At 36.1% G+C, this 22,934-nt stretch overlaps 1 protein-coding gene across 7 annotated transcripts in view; it reads left to right on the forward strand.

Moving 5' to 3' along the window:
- Positions 1–22,934, forward strand: part of LOC126751831 (G protein-coupled receptor kinase 2) — a 252,667-nt gene that overhangs the window by 34,344 nt on the left and 195,389 nt on the right. The window contains exon 1 of one of the 7 annotated variants that reach the window (XM_050462376.1): positions 14,015–14,112. The exons of the other annotated variants lie outside the window; for them this stretch is intronic. The gene's annotated coding sequence lies outside the window, so the exon portion shown is untranslated. Of the gene's footprint in view, positions 1–14,014; positions 14,113–22,934 lie in introns of those variants that run through there. 7 annotated transcript variants of the gene reach the window in all.

Below are 22,934 nucleotides of genomic sequence, written 5' to 3' on the forward strand. Positions count from 1 at the left end.
AATTTAATTACAATTTCCGGGTGCTTTTTTAACATAATGTATATATGGAGTTCTTAAGAACATTGTTTATTCTTGGAAAAAATATTTACTTGCAAATGGCTATGTAATTGCGAATGGCTCTTTATCTACATAAGCTGAGAGATTATTATAAATGTTACTCTTACTCTCGTTCTGATGACTCTTTAAATCCACCACAAAACCAGTTATTTATTAAATAAATTGAACATGGCACAATAATTCATCACTAGGTAACACGAAAATAAAAAAATCGAAATAAATACCTCTCTGTCAAAGTAATCCCAACTATTAGCATGAGTGAACAAAGTATTAAATAAACCTTAACTTCCCACTTATCCGCCAACATCTTCAGTGTTAAGTACAAATGTACTTGTGTAATACACGCATTTTTCCTCTTCTACTTCAAGGGCAACTGCCGATTACACAGCAATTTTGGCCAATTCAGGTTCTTTTAACAACAAAGAACTACTTTGTGGTATCTCATGTGTTCAGCGCTTCGAATCAAATCGACAGTAGTCAATCTTCTGTCTGGCATATTTTGTCGTAAATATTTAGTTAAAAATAATATATGTAACCTGGTCTACGGAAAGGGGGCTTAGGTGTCAAAAAAAAAGGATAATATATATTATTTTTAAAGAAAACTAGTTTTCGCACGTTAGCTCCCTTTTCGTAGACCAGGTCACATATGTATATTAAAGTCTAATATATATGCATATATACAAATATCACTAGCATACCGAGTGTTTTTTTTGGTTAGCGAGTTACAAGAGATGGCTCTACACTTACAATTTACACACGGGGTAATTCGGGTATACGTCAGCGATATACTATACATATAATAATTCGCTTTTCTTGTGAAGAATATAGAGGTCAGTGTTTCATATATTTTTATGTAAAGTTCTGTCTAGATGTGCTTACAATTATTTACTGTTTGACAGCTGTGTCCAATTATCTGACAATAATGGCATAACCCCTTTCTTACACTTGTGTCCACAATCGCCAGTGACCTTTTGAGGGGAAAAGCTTATACAGTATCTGTTTTGAGGTGTGTCATTGAAATGTGATTCTAGATTTTGGGTCCAAGTGACTAATTACTTTAAGGCTTTTTGAACATAAGAACTGGGATTTGGAAGACTTTGTTCTACAGCTTAAGTGAAAAGTCATTAATATAATTGAAAGACAAAGCGAGTATATATAAATTAGTATTCCGCTGCAGACCCCGCGAACTAAAATTTTAAATTATCTCAACACAAAACGTTATGTGATGACTAATGTTTCAATCTCAACTGTGTTCATAATGCTCCATCGACTGCAGTAAGTTCCCGGCGGTCGAAGGATCATCTAACAACTCTCGGTTGTTTGCGGTCGGTTTGGTTCTGTTAATTGCATACAATTTTTGGTTCAAAGTCCTGTAGTCCTGCAAGGCATCAAAACGTTTCAGTAGATTATACGGACACTCAGTAAGATTTTAACCGAAAATTGTAAGAAACAAAACATCTATTAGGGCCTGTTATATGACTACAAAGCTAAAAAATCTAATGTTTTCAACATCCAAACGTTGGTGATGCTATGATAGGCATTCTGTGGTGGCACTAGCTCATAACCTCATATTTTGAGCTGACAAAGACTCGCACTCGGCTCAACTTTTTTTACAGAACATGATTTGCTGTAGATAGCCGTTTAAACGTGATTTATTTTCCAAACTGATCACTTTTCTAATCTCTCGAACTTGCTAAAATCTTCAGGTTAAAGAATGCGACCGATTTTGATAAACAAATTTCAACGGTTGAGTGCTCCCGCTTCTTGATTTCGTTTGCATTTTCAAAACTCAATAAAGAATGTTCGAAAATGTTCGAATGTACGAAAATTAGCGAAAAAACACGACGGTTACTGTTGTTAACATAAAAGTCTGTTCGGCGTAACCAGAGCGAACCTGGTATTATATTCGGCCCGCACTGTGTAGTCGGTGTCATTACGCAATTATATTTGGGCAATGTGTTTTGCTATTACTACAACACAAACAATGACTACTACTTTGTTGAGGGTAAGTACCTCGAGTAATTGCAATAATACGAGTATCAGTGTTTAAGGATAGAATCACCCGTAAAAGTAGAAGAAGATATACCTTTTTGCAATTTATTTTTGAAAAACACATACAAATTTTTGTGAAATGAAATAATAATTTTGAATGGGAAAGTAATAAATATATATTCAAAGTGTTTTTTTTACGCATTTTAACCCGTTTTCTGGTAATTTGTTGATACCCTGCCAATAGTAATGTTCGTCTTCTGAAGCTAACCAATCAGACACCCAATTTTCGATTTTTGCATAGAAATCGAAGTGCTGCTCAGCCAATGCGTCTCCCATCGATGAAAACAAATGGTAATCTTAAGTGGCCAAGTCTACTGAATACGGCGGGTGGGGTCGTAGCTCCCAGCCAAGTACTTTAATGCTATCCTGAGCCGTTTTGACTTTGTGTGCAGGTGCATTGTCGTGTAGCAAAATTACTTTGCCGTGCCTTCTGGCCCATTCTGCTCGTTTTTGGATCAATGCATGGTTCAAATTGAACATTTGTTGTTTGTAGCGGCTTTTAAAGTTTTGCCATAATTTTCTTAGTGCATAATCTATTCATTAAGACAAAAAAAATCGATTTTTTGAAACGTCTTCGAGTACATAATTTCTCTTAATAAATTCACTTTTATATATTTCCACCTAATAGTCTTATATACATATTTACAATTTCGACCTACCTGTATACAATATTTAATTCAAAAATAAAATATTTGTTTACAATTAAGTGCGGAGAGTTCGTTTTTGAGTTGTAAGGTTCATTGATATTTTTAAGCTTTGTGCATGCTTATCGTTCATTCTTGTGGTTGTGCTGCAATAATTTATGATCTTAAAAGTTAATAACAACACAAAAATGCACATAAAATAAATTGCATAACTTAAAAGATTATTTCGAGCTTAAGAAAATGTATTTTTAAACATTTGCTAGCATTAAATGAGATCAATGTATATGGAGGTAAATAAATAATATTTAAAATATTTTAATGACAGTCGTATTTTAAGCTGTAAATGCCTGGTTCGTTATACGTTATCTGATTCTACATATGGGCATACTACACGCATGCAATTATATACATATACATATGTATGTTCAATATTTACTGATAAATTTTTTATACGATTGCTTATATCTCGTATACCTATATACATATATACCTACTTATTTGTGCTTCTTTTCTGTGTATAAATTAAAAAAAAAATAATAATAATTGTGATTGCTAAATCGGCTTTTATTCATAAAATTTTGTATTATTTCGTTTTCACCGTCGATTGTTGTAGCAACAAGTATATTTTGGTCATAAATAATCATTTGTGTTTTGACGTCACAACGACGTCATTTACATAACAAATATGCTTCATATGTGCAAATAAGTCTGTTTGTATGTATGTGTGTCTGTTTAAATTATATTTTTCGAGAATGCCGCGAATTTGACTGAAACAAATGTATTAAAATAACAACAACCACACGCATTGTCTTATATGTAAGTGACTGGTTAAGTAAGCGGCTAAGTGTCTAAACGGTTTGCACTGAAAAAAATTTCTTAGCTGATAATTATGTGTATATAAGCCATGGACAATAAATAGCACACATCTGAATTTAATTGAATTTTTTTTTAGTCCTAAAGTAGCTGAACAATAAAAATTTGGTATGTATCTACTTGTCACTATTATGAGGCTCATTTCCCTGCATAAAAGTACTGTTTATTTTCTATTAAATTTTGTACGCGACAATTTTATTGCGTATAGTGTTGATTTGAGGTGGACACATAAATAGCACATTTTTAAGTTCGTACTTTTTTTTTAATTTTGTGTGAGGTTCTCGCATATTTTTAATTTAATTCTGCGAATATATAATTATTTCATCAATATTTCGTTAAAATGAGAAGAAAAAAAACATTCCACGCCGGAAAACATAAATATGAGCAAAAAAGGAAAAATCCTGTCAAAATTTAAAATAATATATTGCTCTCCAAAAATGTTATAAAATGTCTTTATGCAACAAAACAGACCCACCTTGTGTCAATAAAAAGATACAAGAAAATGGACCACGTAAATAAATATTTGTGTTAAAATATTTAGTAATGAGCAGTCGGATTTTAAGCCAAATGCCAGAGAAATTATGATCGTTAATGACGAATATGGTGTGGACTGTCCAGAAAGCTTATAAGACGATAACTTATCTATTTTTGGACAAATTACCAGCAAGAGACCACTCTTGTCATAACGCCACATCAAAATTACTGGCATTTGGAAAGGCCTATATACATATATACAATTTTTGAACGTGTTTTCTGAGCGACAAAAAAAAAAATAAGAATTCCAGTTGGAAAATCATTTTTACGTCGTCCACAAGGTCAATCCCTTAAACCTAGGTATACCAAAAAAACCATTAAGTATGGCTGTGGAAGTATCATGGTTCGGGGCGTGTTTTCAAGGCATGGCATCGTGCCAATTGTTCGAATAAGTGGTAAAATGGACCAGTTTTAGTATTTGGATATACTGAAAAATAAAATGTATTTCAATCCATGCCCACAAACTGGACATTTATGCAAGACAATGATCCGAAACACACCGCAAAGATAGTAAAGTATGATTTATGGCAATAAAAAATTTAGAAAATATGAGTGGCTTGTGCAATGCCCAAACCTGAAACCAATAGAAAATTTATGAATTGATATAAAGTTCAAAATAGCAAGCAAAAATTCAAAAATTTTGATGATTTATGGGCTGGAATTGAGGAGCCTTGGTATTCAATCCCAAAGGAACGATATCAAGAACTGGTGGACAGCATGCAGAAAAAATGTGAGCGGATGCTTAAAAATGATGGATATTGTACAAAATACTAACGAAATGAACAATCTTTTGCAATTTTTTAATAATTTTTTTAAATTTTTGTACCTTTTTTTAAGCCCCTTTTCAGATTGATTTATGTGTATATATGCTGTCATAAATATTGATGTTTTCATAATAAAATATTTATTGTTTGCGTTATAGTTATATTAAGTGTCCCAAATACAGCACATTCTATATAAATAGATACAGGTGATATTATTTTTCACGCCCTTAGCAATTTAGTGTTTGTTGATTTGCTGTTTTTATGTCTTCTACCAGTCATTATCGCCAAATTGCAATGGAAATAAAAGGTATAAAACATGTGCATAACAAATGATATTCTCGAATTACTTTCAATATAGTACGTAATCAAATAGAAAACTAGTATAAGCGAATGAATCGAACGGCAAACTTTTCAGAAAACTATTAATTAAAATTAAACCAAATAATTAACTGGTATAAATTAAAGGAACTGGTATAATTAATAGAAAACTTATCGAAAACTTTTCTATGCTTTAAAAGTTGAAGCAAAAACTGGTATAAATCAAATAAATTTTTTTAGTTGAGTCTGGTATAAATTAAACAAACTGGTATAATTAAAAGCAAACTTATCGAAAACTTTTCTATGCTTTCAAATTGAAGAAAAAACTGGTATAAATCAAATAAACTTGTGTAGTTAAGTCAAACGTTTTAAAAAGGTGCATCGAACTTAAAAGAAAACATGTTGGATACTTTCAAAATAAACCAGCAATTGGTAGAATTTAAATAAAAAATCAAATAATAGAATTCAATAAACTAAATTTAAAAATTAAAAAAAAAAATTCAACTGGTACAACTAATAGAAAATTTTTCGAAGCATTAAAATCTTTAAAATTGAAGAAACAACTGGTATAATTTCAAAAAAATCTTATCTAATTAAGTGAAATAAAAAAAAAGCAACGAACAAACTTTTTCAAAATTTGTTGATACTTTGGAATCAGAAAAGCAGCTGGTATAATTCAAATAAACTGGTTTAAATAATGTCAAATATTTCAGAATACTTTGAATATGTTAAATTGAATAAAAGTTTAAACTGGTATAAATTAAATAAACTGGTATAATTAATAGAAAATTGTCGATTTTTTTAGTTATTTAAAATTTAAAAAACAACTGGTATAATTCAAATAAACTTATTTAATTTAGTGAAATGTTTTAAAAAGATGCGTCGAACAAACTTTTTTGAAAATTATGAATACTTTCAAGTTAGACAAGCAGCTGATATAATTCAAATAAAGTGGTTTAATTATTGGCAAACGTTTTAGAAGACTTTAAATACTTCAAAATTGAATAAAAAACTTTAACTGGTATAAATTAAGTAAATCGGTATAAATAAAGTAAACTGGTATAAAAATAGCAAACTTAACGAAAACTTTTAAATGCTTTCAAGTAAAGAAATAACTGATATAAATCGTATAAATTGATATAATTCAGAAAAACTTTGGGAAAGGTTCAAGGCACAAATAACTGGCATAAATAAACCCATAGTCAAGAACACAAAACTTGTAGAAATCTAATGAACTTCTATAATTACAGTAAAACTTTAGAGAAACGAACAAATAGCTGCTATCAATATGACCTTTACATCCTTAATAAAAGCAAGATGCACAAAAAACTGGTTTATTTAAGTAGAGTAAATTGGTATAATGAATGTCAACTCTTATAGAATAGCAAACGATCTTGTAGACATATATAAATAAATTTTACTGGCATTATCGACAACAAATCTTTCGATACTTCAAATCTTGAATAGTGGCGAATCGAACAAGTAACTGGTATAAAATAAATATAAAAGTATAATGATTAAATTTAGCCGGCTAACTTTAATCTTGCTTGTAGCAAGTGCCACAAAAGATTTGGCATCTCGAACACAGCTTATATATTATAAAAAGGTTCTCTCAGCTGAGCGCAAAATTAACAAAATGATTTTTTGTTTAAACTCGTTTGCTTCTGCCAAAGATGCGCTAAGCCGTCTTTATTAATATCTTCGCCGTTTCCTTTTTTATATATGCTTTTTTTCGTCCACTCAATCGCAAGCTATTAACTATTTTGCATAATTATTGCTGTATAAGTTATTGGAGGTTTCTCTGACGTAGTAGAACTGGTTTCAACACATACATTTCAGCGATCAGACAGACCTTTATACTAGCGTTTTGTATTTCGTTTCGCATTTGACTAATAAATCAATTGTGCATGGTCAGTATGGAAACTGGTTGATTGATTAAATTTTTAGTTAAATTTTGCGGTTAAAGCGACTCATATTTGTTGCTTTCCATTCCTTTTTTTTTTGTTGAATAATAAATCATACTTTAGTGCCGCTGTTGGTTGCGTCTTTTTATACCTTGAACAGGGTATATTAAGTTTGTCACGATGTTTGTAACACCCAGAAAGAAGCGTCGGAGACCTTATAAAGTAAATATATAAATGATCAGTATGTTGAGCTGAGTCGATTTAACCATGTCCGTCTGTCTGTCTGTCTGTCCGTCCGTCCGTCTGTCTGTATATATACGAACTAGTCCCTCAGTTTTTAAGATATCCTTTTGAAATTTTGCAAACGTCATTTTCTCTTCAAGAAGCTGCTCATTTGTCGGAACGGCCGATATCGGACCACTATAACATATAGCTGCCATATAAACTGAACGATCAGAATCAAGTTCTTGTATGGAAAACTTTCACATTTGACAATGTATCTTCACCAAATTTGGCATAGATTATTTTCTAAAGCAACAATGTAATCTCCGAAGAAATGGGTCAGATCGGTTAACTATAGCATATAGCTACCATACAAACTGAACGATCGGAATCAAGTTCTTGTATGGAAAACTTTCACATTTGACAATGTATCTTCACCAAATTTGGTATAGATTATTTTCTAAGGCAACAATGTAATCTCCGAAAAAATTGTTCAGATCGGATTACTATAGCATATAGCTTCCATACAAACTGAACACATAATTACTAAAAGAAATGCACCAGTGAAGGGTATATTAGCTTCGGTGCCGCCGAAGTTAACGTTTTTCCTTGTTTTTTTGTAATTTTTAATGTTGTTGTAATCTGTTTAGCTTGCTGGAGTTATTGTTCGCTACAGAAGGTTGTTTTATAAAGCAGACTTTGAAATCACTTTGTGGTGAAAATTTGAACTGAAACCCGATAATGTTGTGGAAAACAAAGGTGGTGTTGATTTTAGAATCTACTGTCAGTGTTACAGCACTTTGAACTAGATACTTGTTGAAGACAGTGCGCAAAGGTGTCTTTTACTGGACCATATGGTATTATTAGCAACTTCCGTTTCACTATATACCATGCCTTAAACCAGCTAGAAAGTGGCACCTCTGTGGCTCAGCCTGAGAAAAAATCTGATAGAACTTCAACCTGGTCGGATGCCATAATTTTACGAATAGAAATATAACGTAACGATATATTCAATACAACAGATTTGATTTCGGCTTTAATTTAATCATTTACCCTAAAATTTTTTTTGGTTAAATTAGTTTCAAGGTCATCATCTTTATAAAACTTTATTCAAAAATATGCCTTCTATCATGCTATATACACGAACTTTAGCAGATATTTTATAGTTTTCATCGATCTGCTCCGAACCGGTGAACCAATTGAATATACCTTTCGTTCTTCGTGGAGGTCAGAAGCCACACGGAGCTAAATCAGGCAAAAACGGCGATATTGATTGAAAATTTGGCGAACACTCAGAAAAAATCAATGCAGAATGCGACGGTGCATTATCGTGGTGCGGAAACCAAGAGTAGTCGGCCCTTAATTTCGACTACTTTCTACGAATAACTTCGCAAAAACCAAGCATTTCACTCAAGTAGTATTCCTTGTTGTCAGTTTGACCGGTCGCAAGGAATTCTAAGCGCATTACACCTCGATAATGAAAGAAAACTGTCAATATAAACTTGATTTTTGACCTGCTTTGACGTGGTTTTTTCGGCTTCGGCTCACCTTTGCCATGATATTCGGCTGATTGACCTTCGTTTGCCGGGTCGTAAGCATAGATCCAAGATTCATCGCCAGTATAATACGTTTCATGACACCCTGGTAGTCGGAAAGCGATAAGTCACAGACGTTAACACGACACTGTTTTTCGCACAAATTGAGTGATTTTGGAACCAATCGCGTTTTCACATTTCTTAAACCCAAATGATCTTTAAAAATGATTTTCATTGTTTCTTCCGATATTTGAACGTTGCCAGTAAGATCTCTGACTGTTAATCGCTGAATCACAAGCACCAATCACTTTATTTTGTTGAATTGTTGATCATCAGTTGATGTTGATGGCCGTACTGGTTTGTCGCAAACGCTTTCTCGACCCTCTTTGAATAATTTGTACCAATCAAAAGCACTTGCTTGAGACTAACAATTATCACCGAAGGTCTTTTCTAACAATTTGAATGTTTCGGCAGCAGAAATTTGATTTCGCACACAAAATTTAATGGAACTTCTTTGTTGAATAATTTCACGTACATTTTTCATACTCCAGAAAGATAAGCGTATACTAAATACTAATGATTATTTTGATGTGACACTTGGCACAGATGTCACTGACAGTCATACCAACCTAAAAAATATATATCGACAAATGGACTTTCGTGCGGAATTTAAATAAAAAGTCTTACTATTTGTTGCCCACACTAGTCATATTTCAAAACATTCCGTCATAAGAGACTCTTTTACTACTCAACGCCTCGCCTACTCATAATGAACTGTTGATTTCCGCTTTTCTTCGCTCGTCATTGCGTTTTCCAGCAGTACGCAATACGAGGTGTTTTTATTTTCGTTTTCATTTTCATTTCCATTTCCATGACTTTTTTAATTACGTATTAATTGATTTAAAACTCAAAAGTACTCTTACTTACTGGCACTTACGCATTTTAATGAGCGGAGCAGACGTTAAGTGCCGCACCGCATTTCTGTTTTCTACTCGCATGTCTGGTGATGCCGCACACCGCACACCGCACACCGCACCGCCCAAGACACCACTTGTCGCAGCTACAACATACTTACTAGTGTGTGTCTTCTTTTGTTTATTATTTTTGGCACAAGGCTGTGTGTTGCGTAAATAAAACCATTAAATTGTATTACCGACTGTGCCACAATATACATAGGTGGATATGTATGTATTACAAACAATTATTACATACATATTTGAGTGTGTGTGTGTGTGCCTTTCGACGACTACGACAACAAGGTGTTAATGCAATTTAAAGTGCATTTGCTACATAAATATACATAAATTTTCATGCTTACGCACACACATACACAAATGTACATATGAGTTCATTAAAAAATGCGATTAAGAGCAAGAATTTCAATGAATGAACGCCAGGAATTAAGTGAAATGTGTGCTGTTGCTTCACTTTACGCGTATTTCTTAATGAATTTGTGTAAGCTTATCGGCCGTCGCCTGTTGGCGCCTTAAATTTTGGGCTTTCGCGGTTATGTGTTAAGCCGCCGCAGCGTTTGTCGGTAGATAGGACGCAAAATGTTTTAGGGATTACTCACATTTGCATATATATTTTTATGATACAGATAAATATTTTTTATTATGCTCAAACTGGTCAATTTGGATGTAAATTGAGTCATCGTGCTTGTAGTTCACACGTTAGTTAGTCTTCATCATCGATTCACCACTCGCGGCTTGCTAAGAAACTCTCTCTTGTCACAAAATTTGAAAAAAATATCGTTAATTTCGATAAAAGAGAGTTTGTGAATGGCCGTCGCCAATCCGCAAAGGACAATAAGTCTTCCGCAGAACCTTTCTCTCGAAAACTCGTAACGGCGACTCATCAGATGTTATCATGCTACACAATATACATATAAAGAACGGGGATGATGAGTGACTTGTAGAGTTCGGTCTTTGTTCGTCGAAAGAGGCCTTAACTTCTCAATTGCCTACTCAGTTCGAAGCACCTATTGCCAAGAGTTATTCCGCGTTGGGCTTCGAGGCTGGCGTTGTTGTTGGTGTTAATGTTGGTACCAAGATAGACGAAATTATCTACGACTTCGAAGTCAACAGTGACATGGAAGCCCAGCCGCGAGTCCGACGACTGTTCGTTTGATGACAGAAGATATTTCGTCTTGTCCTCGTTCACTACCAGTCCCATTTGCTTACTTATGCTGTCTGGAGAAAGCCGAACTAATGGCGCGGTTGTTGAGGCCAGTGATATCAAGATTATCGGCGTACACCAGCAGCGGTGGACTCTTACAGGATATTGTACCTTACCTATTTAGCTCTGCAGCTCGTATTATTTGCTCCAGCAATAGATTGAAGAAGTCGCGCGATAGCAAGTGGCCTTCTCTGAAACCTCGCTTGGTATCGAACGGCTCGGAGAGTTCCTTCCCGATTCTGACAGAGCTTTTGGTATTGCTCTACGTCAGTTTACACAGTCGTATTAGTTTTGCGGGGATACCAAATTCAGACATAGCGGCATAAAGGCAGCGTCGTGCTGTCAAAGGTAGCTTTGAAATCGACGAAGAGGTGGTGTCTTGATCATTTTTTCACGGATCTTTTCAGGAGTTGACGCATGTTGAATATCTGGTCAGTTGTTGATTTTCCAGGCCTAAAGCCACACTGATAAGGTCCAAGCAGTTTCTTAACGGTGAGTTTCAGTTTTTCACACAGTACGGTCGATGGAACCTTATATGTGATGTTGAGTAGGCTTGTCCCACGGTAGTTGGCGCAGATTGTGGTGTCTCCATTATTGTGGATTGACCAGAACACACTTAGATGCCAATCGTCAGGCATGCTTTCGTCCGACCATACTCTACAAAGAAGGTGACGCATACTTCTTATCAGTTCTTCGCCGTCGTATTTGAATAGCTCGGCGGCCGACAATCAATCGGCCCCGTCGCTTTGTTGTTCTTCAGACGGGTAATTGCTATTCGAACTACTTCATGATCACGCCATGGAACGTCTGCTACATCGTCATCGATTGGGGAATCGCGCTTACCGACTACTGATGTTATGTTTTCACTGCCATTCAGCAGGTTGGAAAAGTATTTCCTCCATAATTTCAGTGTGCTGTGGACATCAATCACCAGATCACATCTGGGGGTTCTATAAGAGTACGCTCCGGTCTTCAAACCTTCTGTTAGTACAGCGAAAAAACTTTTAAAAAACTTCCTGAATCATAAAAGCGCAGAGATGAGCCAGAAATAACATAACCCATAAAAACCTGACTTATTTTCGAAAACAAAAAAAAAAAAAAAAAAAAAAAAAAAAAAACAGCAACAAAATAAACAAACAAACAAACAAAGTAATTTATTATATTTTCGCTGACTTGTTTTGGACGCAACAAGACTCGCGCTTTGACGTAATGAAATTAATAAATGGACAAATAATTTCATGGAATTTATTGCATGTAGAACAAATAACGAAATTCTAAAAGTCATTTAGCATTGACCTTGTTTGCCACATCTCCTACTACAACAATGGCAAAACAAAAATAAACCTGAACCCCGTTTCCCAGCCACTTTATATATAAAGAGTCGATTATACGCCTGCGTCTGTGTGTGTGTATGCGTGCGTCTGAAATTTGATAATAAGCCATGCGATTGTGTGAAGAAGCATCGCGTCTAACAAGTTGTGCCATTGTTAATTTAATTCAATTAAAAATTCATAAAAATCTACTCAAATCAGCAGCGTCGTACGCGTCTTGTGTTCTCGGCTACAAACCAGCACGAAAATTCCATAGCCAATAGTCATTGCATTGTAGTCGCCTCAGCTGAAGTGCCTTTGCATTGTTGTTGCGCTGATTTGTTAAAGAAATGCCGACAAAACGCGAATTCCATGACGGCAATAAAGGTGAGCGTATAGCAATTGAATGCACTTGGGGAAGAGAGCGAAGCGGGGCAGCTGAGAGAGTGGGAGACTGCGGCGGCTGCTGAGATTGAAGTGATATAGTGAGTAGAAGCGCTGTGAGCAGTGGCGTTCGCGGCGTTAAGCAGTTTCTATGCAGCTGTAGGCGTTCACTGCCGCCTGGTGCGCTACCAACAATTTTATATCTCAAAAAAAAAAAATAAAATAAAATAAAATAAATAACAACAATAGAAAACGCCAATAAACTACTGAAAATCACATCGCAGTCAACCGAAGTTTGAAAAGATAAATAAAAAGCCTCAATTAAAAAGAAGAATTTAATGAAAAGAATCAGTAAATGGAAAAAAGATAAGACCCAACACTAAAAGGCACTAAACGCTGAGGCGCAATAATTCAAAGGCAAAATAACTGCACGCGCTCGGCGTTGTTCATGACCTCTAACGTCCACCGCTCCGCCATTGGTGTCAAGCGTAATGCGCTTACGACATTTTATTGAATCTCTGCACGATAGCGTGTGGCAGCAACAAAGCGCCAAAGCTGCCGCAAAATATGACACTTGTGGCAACGCCTTGTGGCCACACCTCGACGTTGCGCAACATCGCGGTGTCTTTATCGTCCTACGATTTTTATTAATCTCAGCATTATTTCATTTAATTATAATGTTAGCATTTGCATGAAGCTTTGCATTGTGTATAGTTCGTTGTAGGACTTGCGGGATGAAATTCTTTTTTATGTCTCTCAAACTGCCAGCTCTTTTTTGTGAAAAACTCCTGAGATGTCTAAAGAAATGTAAGGATTTCGTGTAATATGCTTGACAGAGGTACTATGGTGCGAAATGAAGGAATATGTTCTTCGAAAGATCTGGTTTGTGGAGAGTAATATCGAGGAATTAGGAGGAACTGGAACAGTTCTTTCTCCACCAAAGGATCATAAAATAAGTTAATTCTAATCAGTGCTAAAAAATTCAGTTTAAGGATGATAAGCTAGATTATGTAGTTTGACTTTTATGTTTCGGGATTGCAGAATAAAAATAAATTTTAATGAGCGAAAATCGCTTTAGTATTTTACGAAATATTCTCCATTAAGAACTATACACTTTTGAACCAATTGTCGAAGCACTTTTGCCACTCTGATTGAGGTACATATATACAATGCATTAACCGCTTCTTCAGTTGTCGAAAAACGTTGACCTCTTAGTTTATTTTTTAGAAACGGAAATGAAAGGAAGTCATTCGGTGCCAAGTCCGGACTATACGGAGGAGGACTTATCAAATCGATGTTTTGAGTGCTAAAAAGTGCAAAATCCCGAAATATAAAAGGTAAACTATGTAAGGGGTTTCAGCGGCTTTATGGGTTTCAGAGTTTATTGTCTTATTCTATAAAATGTCTGGAAAATTGTTCTAAATGCTTAAGTTGATTCGAGCATCAATTTTGGAGATACAGCCTTGAAAAGTTGCCTAAGTTCAGCTATAAAGTCACTCAAAATTTTAAACGCGTTTTTCTCGAAACTGAGTTTTCAAAGTCGGTTGTCAAGTCTTCTTGCGAACTACCCAACCGATCTTAAGAGAAATATTACTCCAGTTTTCGAGATATTTTTTGCAAGATCTTGAACGAGAATATTATTACTATCACTATTAATGAACAAACGTTCTTTTTTAAAAAAAAGTCTGCCAAAAATATAATTTTCACTTTTTTTGTTTTTCCTTCGTCCAATACCTAGTTTGGGGTCTTTAATAAAATACATATTTTTTCTTTTTACTTCGATTGAGCCTGTAAGAAGCTCTGCTGTCAACGTGGAGCCACATTTTTCCGAGGGACTGTCGGAAATGACGTCGTAATGGCCGAATTTGGAATATTTTCTTGGAAGTAACTGGTTGAAGTGAATCGCTATATTCAATTAGCGTATGGAACGACTTGGCGCATTTTACGTCGAGATCTTAAATTGAAAGTACAAGGTACAGCTTGTGCAAGTACTGAAGTCGCTCGATCTTCCCTAGCGACATCGCTTCGTTCTTTAGGCTCTTGAAAAGATCCAAGATGATCCGAAGTTTTCGAGCCAAAATTTGTTCAGCGATGAGGCCCATCTCTAGCTCAATGGGTATGTAGACTAGCAAAATTACCGCAGTTCTGACGATGAGCAGCTTGAAGAGATTCAAGAGCTTCCGTTTCAACGATTTGGTGTGTTTTGTGGGCTGGTGGAATCATCGATCCATATTTCTTCAAAAATGATGCCGGTGATAACAATGATGAAAAAGAATATTCTTTCGAATGATAATAAACACTCCCCAATAAATTTGAAGTTTCTGCGTTTTTTCTTTAAAAAAGTATTGAACCTCGAAATGGATCACCCTATATTTCAGATTTTAACGTAACAACCAATGTGCGCATTTTTTTTTTAGTAAGGACCAAAACGAACGAGTTTTCTCGCAATTTATATTCGTGGAATAAATCTGAACTATACAAATATGTACATATGTATATGGTAAACTATAAAATAAACCATACTCAGAGGTCTTGGTTCGTTTGTCGTATGACTGTTAAAATTATTCCCGTCCTGCTATATGGTGCAGAGGCATGGACGATGACAAAATCTGATGAGTCGACGTTACGAGTTTTCGAAAGAAAGGTTGTGCGGAAGATTTATGATCCTCTGCGCATTGGCTACGGCGAATATCGCATTCGATGGAACGATGAGCAGTATGAGAGATACAATGACATTCACATAGTTAAGTGAATTAAAAGAGAGCGGCTACGCTGGCTAGGTCATGTTGTCTGAAAGTATTCCACCGGGGGAAGCAGAGGAAGAGGAAGACCTCGACTCCGTTGGAAAGACCAGGTGGAGAAGGACCACCTTTCGAAAAGAAAAAACAACTGGCGCGCTGTTGCTAACTCGGCTATAACCGCGTAAGCGCTGTTTACGCCAGAAAAGAAGAAGAAGAATCTTCTTAAAATAACACTTTAAGAGGTTAGCTTTTAAATCAGAATTTATCGCATGTTCAAGATGTTACAAAGTTTCGATCATTCAAACTTCCAAATAGTAATACTGATCATATATAAGTACATTTAGTGATGTCTGTAAAACAAAGGTTAGTAGGTAAGAGTAAGTAAGTAAGTAAGGGTTATTCTCTTTATTAGACTTCTGCAATCAAAATGCGGTGAGGCCAACACCTTTGAGTCACAAGTCGAAGTATTTGTCGCGAAAATTCGTCCTATCACACAAAATAAAGTATTATTGAGTAGCAAATATTTCGCTTATTTTTCGTAATAATAATCATAATCACCAATGTTTACATACATACATACAAACAAACATACTTTGTATGCACAAACAATTGCTCGTCTTGCGCAAGCACCAACATTTTCGCACAACAACAAACACAAGTAGTTAGTTGGTCATAGTGATGACAATGCTGTCGTTGCCCAAGCGAAGCAACGCGGCACTTCCATCGACTTCTCGAGGCATTGGCGTCACCGCAACACGCTTCATAGGCTAACTGTTGTTGTCGCACACCGCTGTTTGTTTGCATATGTTTATTTGCATGGATGTGCAAGCGCTTCTGCGGATGTGTGTTTGTGTGTTTTGTGCTGCGCTGACGCGATAAGCGCGGGAATTGGCACGTCTGTTATTGCAAACAGCTTGTTGTTTGCAAACAGTTATTGTTGTTGCTGCTGCTGTTACCTTAGCGCGCTACCGTTTTTTTCACTACTGCTGTTTTTTGTGTTTGTTGCTTTTGTTGTCCTAAGAAATTAGCATTCTCATACATATGTAAGTATGTATATATTTACCTACACTACACATAGTTTGCATTTGAGCGTCGTGTCCGCTGTCGAGCACGCTCCCTACGTTTTGCAATATTTGCGCCTCTCATTTGAGTAACAGTATCTGGCGAATAACATATAATTGCATATTCAAATACTCACAGTAATGATAAAAGCAAAAGCGCATAATTCGATATCGTCGATTTGCTGATCGAAATTCGTGATACACCAACACTGAAGGGACGCGACACCACAGCGTTTCGCAAAATATTTATTTACTGTTTTCGATTTTGATATTTTGTTATCAAATTTGCTTAGTCATTATGTCATGTGATTAGTTGATTGATTTGTTATTGGTTGCTTAGTGACGGTAAAATATTCGTCATCAATGTCGAGCCCACTTCACTCTACTAGAACTCGGTTGTGGAACGCACCTTTCGAATGTGAAAGTGCTCATTATAAGTACACCGATCAATGTAATAGATGGATAAAATTCCGCTTTGTGTCCCTCCTTTTCCCTCTCCATTTTTTATCTCTTTCCTCTCTCTCCTTCTTCCTCTCACCCTCTCCCTAACTTTCCTCCTCCCTATCTCTCTCGCGCTTTTTTCCCGTCTCTCATTTTTTCTTTTTGTCTTTTTTCTCTTAGTGTCTATTTATCATTATCTATCTATGCCCTACTCTGCCTTTATCTTACTATTCATATTTTTGTCTCTACGTCTCTCCCTCTCTTTTATTTTTCTCTATCTCTATCTTCCTTTACCTTTCTGTGTCTCGCCTTATTTGTTTTGTCCTTCCAATTTTCTCTTTCATTGACCTAAACTGGGTACTTCTGGAAAATTGTTTCCTTCAGACGGTTCAATTTTTGGCAGTACAGGCCCAGATTAATAGTTGGGCCGTAAAGGTGCTGCTCCTTGTAGATGGTTCCCTGCGAACCCCATCAAACACATAGTAAATACTTTCTAAGGGTCCATTCTCACTTGCGCCAGCTTGCCGTGATTCGACCACGATCATTTTAGCTTGACATTGTCGTAAGTGATCCACTTCTCAACACCTATAACCCACCGCTTCAGAAATCGATAAATTTTATTACGGATCATTTGCGAATCGTAGCGGGCAATTCGGCCCATGAAGGTTTTGCTTTAACTCATTTGGAAACCATACGCGAACTTCGTTTAATATCAAAGTTTATTGGTATGGTAAAAAAGGAACTTTTTACCTTACGGCTAATTAACTGGAACTCAACGATTTCGATTATTTTATCGAGATTTTTGACAACTGGTCTTCCAGAATATCAGATGTATCGGATTCCTTCCGGATTCTGTAGGCGCGTTTTGTTTTATTCGATCCTAGGTGACATTCTATATAATAGGGAAAAAGATGTTTTTATTGTTCTCCACTTTCTCGCATATACATATTCCTCAAAAGAAAATTCTCTAGTATAATGATGGAATATCTACCCTTAAATATATCACCAGGCGTGAACATAAATTTTCTCTATTTTCATTAATATGCCGACTTTCTGCAATTAAACTGCATCAACCGTTCGTAAGTGGGCTAGAATTTCTAAAATCCTCTATATTACCAGAAGACTAAGATAGAACCAGTTTTTCGTATTTTATCAGTAAATTCAAGTTATTTTTTATATTAGTTTTTGCTATTTTGGGAAGGTGACTTGGCTAAACAGCGCCTAATTGTAGGCAAGCTTTTAAATTCGCTATGCATTATGATTCGAACGAAAATATTATTGCCTACATTTAGGATAATATACTGTCTTAAAAAGTGCTTATCAGTAAATATCAAAGCCTGAAGCAGAGAAATGAATGCCCAAGAAAATATATTTTAGAATAAAAGCTCATTTTTAAACGCATAAAACATTTTCATTTCAATTTTAATTAAATTTCTTTGTATGAAATTGCAGAAAACATTTATATTTCTGAAAAGAGTACCCACCATAAATCCCATAAATGCTCATAGACTCCATCAAGGTACTCCATTTACCACACTTGAGGATGTCTTTTGTTGTGCACTCAACCACTCGCCCAATCAAAGCTAACAAGTTCCGACCACTCCACAGCTATATGTCCAATAAGCACTACAGCAACAAAGCACGAAAAATTTTCACTTCAAAATGTAAATTGCTTTTTTGCACACTCTTCAAACATTTCGTGTTTCTCACTTGAACATTTTGGTGCATTTTCGACCACTCTCTCTCTCACCCTTTCTCGCTGATTACACGTGAACGGCAGCAAAGTAATCAAGCCTAATGTGTAATTCTGGTAAATTTGATTCGACTTTTTTCTACTTACTGCCATTGCATTTAAACTTAACAAGCTCGCACTTGAAGTACCGTTTTTTTCCAATTTTTTATTCGAAAAAGAGAGAATTTTATGTTAAATGTGTAGGACGAATTGACGCTTTCACAAATTGCTGCAACAAAAAGCGAGGAAACGAAAAAGTGCAATGACTCTACATTCGGCAGTAACGAATGCCGAAGCAGTGGGGTGGGACGAAAGTGACGGCTAAAGTAGAGAGTGCAGCACGAGATAGGGAGAGGTCCTTTCAAATGGATATCAAAACGTATAACGGCAATTTTGTGCGGTTTCACGCAAATGCAGAGGGTGCGCAACACAGACGCACACACACACACACATACCTAAGAACCGGCAACCAACCGGCGACTGCCGAGAGGTGAGTCAGTGAGTGAGCGTTGTTGAGGTCTTTTGCATACACAAAAGTATTTACATACACACACAGATACATATATAATGTATTTATATTGCATTTGTGTTGGTAAAAGGGTGCAGTTCTCGTATTTGCCAGCCGGCCTTTGTGCAGTACAAAGTATTTCATACAAAAACACAAAAAAAGCAACGAGCTTAAAATAGGTGAGGGCATTCGGTGTGGTCGGTTGCACCGTTACACAGGGCTGGACTGCGTCACTTAAGCTAGAAAATGCTTGGAACTTTTCTCAAGTTCTTTTTTGCTTTAAAGAGCGCTAGCCAAAAGAGCGAAATGACATGCTAATATGGAACCATAAATTATTTGCTTAAACATTGTGGAACGCCTTTTTTACCTATTTACTGTAAAGCTTAAACTTTTGTTCTAAAGAATTTATAAATAATCTTATCAATCTTTCTTTCTTTCCGAACCTCTATTCTACCATGGATTGAAAATACTCGATGCTTTTGAGATCAGTGGTCATCAAGGTCATTTATAGGCTACATTTCACTCAGTCAGTGAAAGAAAGTAATTCAGTTTAGTTAAATGTCTTTGTTTCTGTTGTTCTAATTTTGAGAGTTCTTGTTATGGTTAAAATTTTTAGCCTTTAGCATAAAAATTCTCTTTCAATTTTGTTAATTAGACTATGCTTTAATTGGTTTTATATCCAAACGCCTTCCCGGTGATTAATTCTGAAACAAAAACGTTTTGATGATGGATTTGAAAATTTCGAGTTTCCTTCGATCTTCATAAAATCATTACTCATATTATTTATCTATGAAAAAATTGTATAGAATCCAAATAGATCTTAAAACATTGGCCGAACCTTTGCTATTGTTTCTTGATAGAATTCTATCATAGTATCACTAATAAGTACATTGAAGTCTTTTGCATTTATTTTTAGATGGTGTGGTCTGTCCATTTAAGGCAGATCTAATAAATCTGTTCAAAAAAGTTGTTGAAAAATCACCTCGACTTGGATCACCCGTTATCTCTGAATATACTTATAATTTTTCCAAAGGCCTCACAGCTATACCTACAAGCTGTTCTGCTGTCAGACCTTCCAATAGTGGAAATCTCAAAACAGCTTTCCATTTCACGACTACAAGTTATGTCAGGTTGTACTGGCCGGCTACCATATATAGATCTAATGAATGGTCCTTAGTACTGCCAGCTAGATGTTCTGTTTAATTTATGCTGTCGGACGAGTATATGACGTCTACTCAGGACGTCAACTCTTCTTGCGAACTTTAAGAGCGACTTGATATCTAATTTTCAGACTTCATCTAGTCGATTAAACTGCGAAGCTCATAAATATCTAAGACGAGTGAGTGAGACCATGATAGTAAAAAGCATGCATGTTCTGCATGTCCTGAATTGATGCGTCTGTCAGCCCTTTAATTTTTATTGATTTACGTATTTCCTGGACTGATTCGGTAATTTCGTTTGTCTGCATCCAGTGTATATGCAGCCGCTTTTCGACTGCCGCTAATTCCCTCTTTCTAATGACATTCTCTGGCGCAATGCGATGTGAAATTATTACTTTAATGCGTTGCTAGCTATCTCGGCTGCTTTTTTGTCCCGAAAAACTCTCTCCTGGAAGGTGCTGTATTATTTCGGAAGCTCGAAGAATCGCCTGAGATCCGACTCCAAGCAATAGCTTCAGGCGCCCTATCCTTAACAGGTTAGATCTTAAAACCGTATATAGGTTCATACATTGAGTCAAGGGTTATGGCCTAAAATATATTATATTTAGTAGCCTTCAGTAGTCTGGTAATATTATTTGAGAGTACCGCCTATGAAATCGTATGGCATGTTGTTTTATCTCAGAATGACAATTTGACCTTCTTTTATGTGGTAACACAATATGGTACTCCAACCGAGTAGTAAATGACAGCTCAACTATTGTTTCACATTATTGATCTTTATGGGCTATTCGGTGCTTTTAGTAGGTTTAGAACTGAATGGTTTAGGTGATATTGATCTAATTTGATAGTAGCATTATAACACCACCGCTAATAAAGTGTGACCAGGGTGATCTCCAGCGTCTTAATTGGTTTTCATGTCATAGGGATCGCGTTAAAAGCTTTGTAGAGTTCATTAAAAATAAGTTTAGGGTACCGAACAAAACTGGAGATGTTTTATTTTACGCCAATCTGGGGATCAAACAAAACCTTTCGGAACACTATGAACATTTGGGAGGTTATGACATAACCTAGAATATGCTCGATATAAAATTCTATATTATGTTTCTCAATAATTTAAATCATAGATCTAGGCGATAAAGTTTTGGTGCTCGAACAATCAAATTGCAGGCGACGCGAAGTCCGACATAATAAAAATGATACTGAGTTTTTTAAATAATGTTTTTAGCATCAAGATTTATCTCATGAAATCTAGACGGAGTCGAATCAAAACTTCTCAAATATATATAGTAATAACTATAGAGTTCCTGTAATTACGAGATATGCTCACATGTTGATGTCTTTACCCAAACTCAGTCAAACATTATTATATTATATACTTTTCACACGAATTAGCCGAGTATTCTACTCATATATCACAATTTGTAGCAATGTGTGGAGTGATTACTGCAAGCAATTTCATTAAATTCTCAAATTGCTACGACGGATGATGGTGTGGAGAATATTAAATGATGCAAAGTAGGAAATACAGATTATGTAGTAGTACTCAAGCGGTACTACGCCTAGTACTAGCACCACAATGCGAAGAGCGGCTGGAGAGCCATTTAAGCAACAGCATGACAAGCAAACAGACAGACAGACACACTTAAATTGGCAGATGGATAGCTGAGGCAGCTAATTAAATGACGACTCGTCGCCTATAGGGCTGATTGTATGAATGGATAAATTCCAATTCGCAGAGTAAGATAAGTATGTGAAGACAGAATAGACGCAGACGCATGCTTTCTGTGGCAGCTACCATGCAATTGCTGGTAGAATTCCAATAAATTACAAATTGCGGTGAGTTTACAACACTGTGATGCACTTGTAGACGTTGCTTACAGTTACAAATAAGAGTTGGGTGTGCAGCTTCCGATGCTGGGCGCCTGGCAACACAAAGTCAGCGCTTGAAATGTGTTTAACGCTTTGAAGCGGCCAACTCTTCTGAGCCAATCAGGCGACGCACTTGAGTCCAAACGGTATGAGGTCGGAGCTTTGTGTACCGCTGTAAGCAGTACGGGTAAGTCTTGCTAGCGCAGCGGCACGTGGGTCAGACCGCCTACGCTCCGCGCGTGCATGTAGTTGTAAAACGGTCTTAATGCCTGCTTGGGGATTACGATTATGTGCAAAAGTTGTCTGAAAAAATGCCAGCATTTAATGTGATTGCGAGTGTCTATCGTCGAATGGGTTTCAGCCTGTAGTCGCTATATGAGGGACTCTTGCAGCGCATTGACAGTTATGTGGCTAATTTCGAAATGCGCACAAATTTGGCGGGTTGTATGATGTGTATATGTCATACCGCCTGTCTCCACATGTTTTTCTTTATGTCTGCTTACTTTTTTCTTACCGAACAAGCGAATTCATGCTGTCAACCTACAAGTTAATGACACTTGTGCTGCCAAGTGAGTTGGTGGGTGGAGAAAGTTCTTTGTTGGAGGCCAACAAAAGCATACGAAAACTTCAGGTAATGAGTCTCAAGT

The sequence above is a fragment of the Bactrocera neohumeralis genome, chromosome 2, assembly GCF_024586455.1.
Source record: "Bactrocera neohumeralis isolate Rockhampton chromosome 2, APGP_CSIRO_Bneo_wtdbg2-racon-allhic-juicebox.fasta_v2, whole genome shotgun sequence".
Classification (NCBI taxonomy): domain Eukaryota; kingdom Metazoa; phylum Arthropoda; class Insecta; order Diptera; family Tephritidae; genus Bactrocera; species Bactrocera neohumeralis.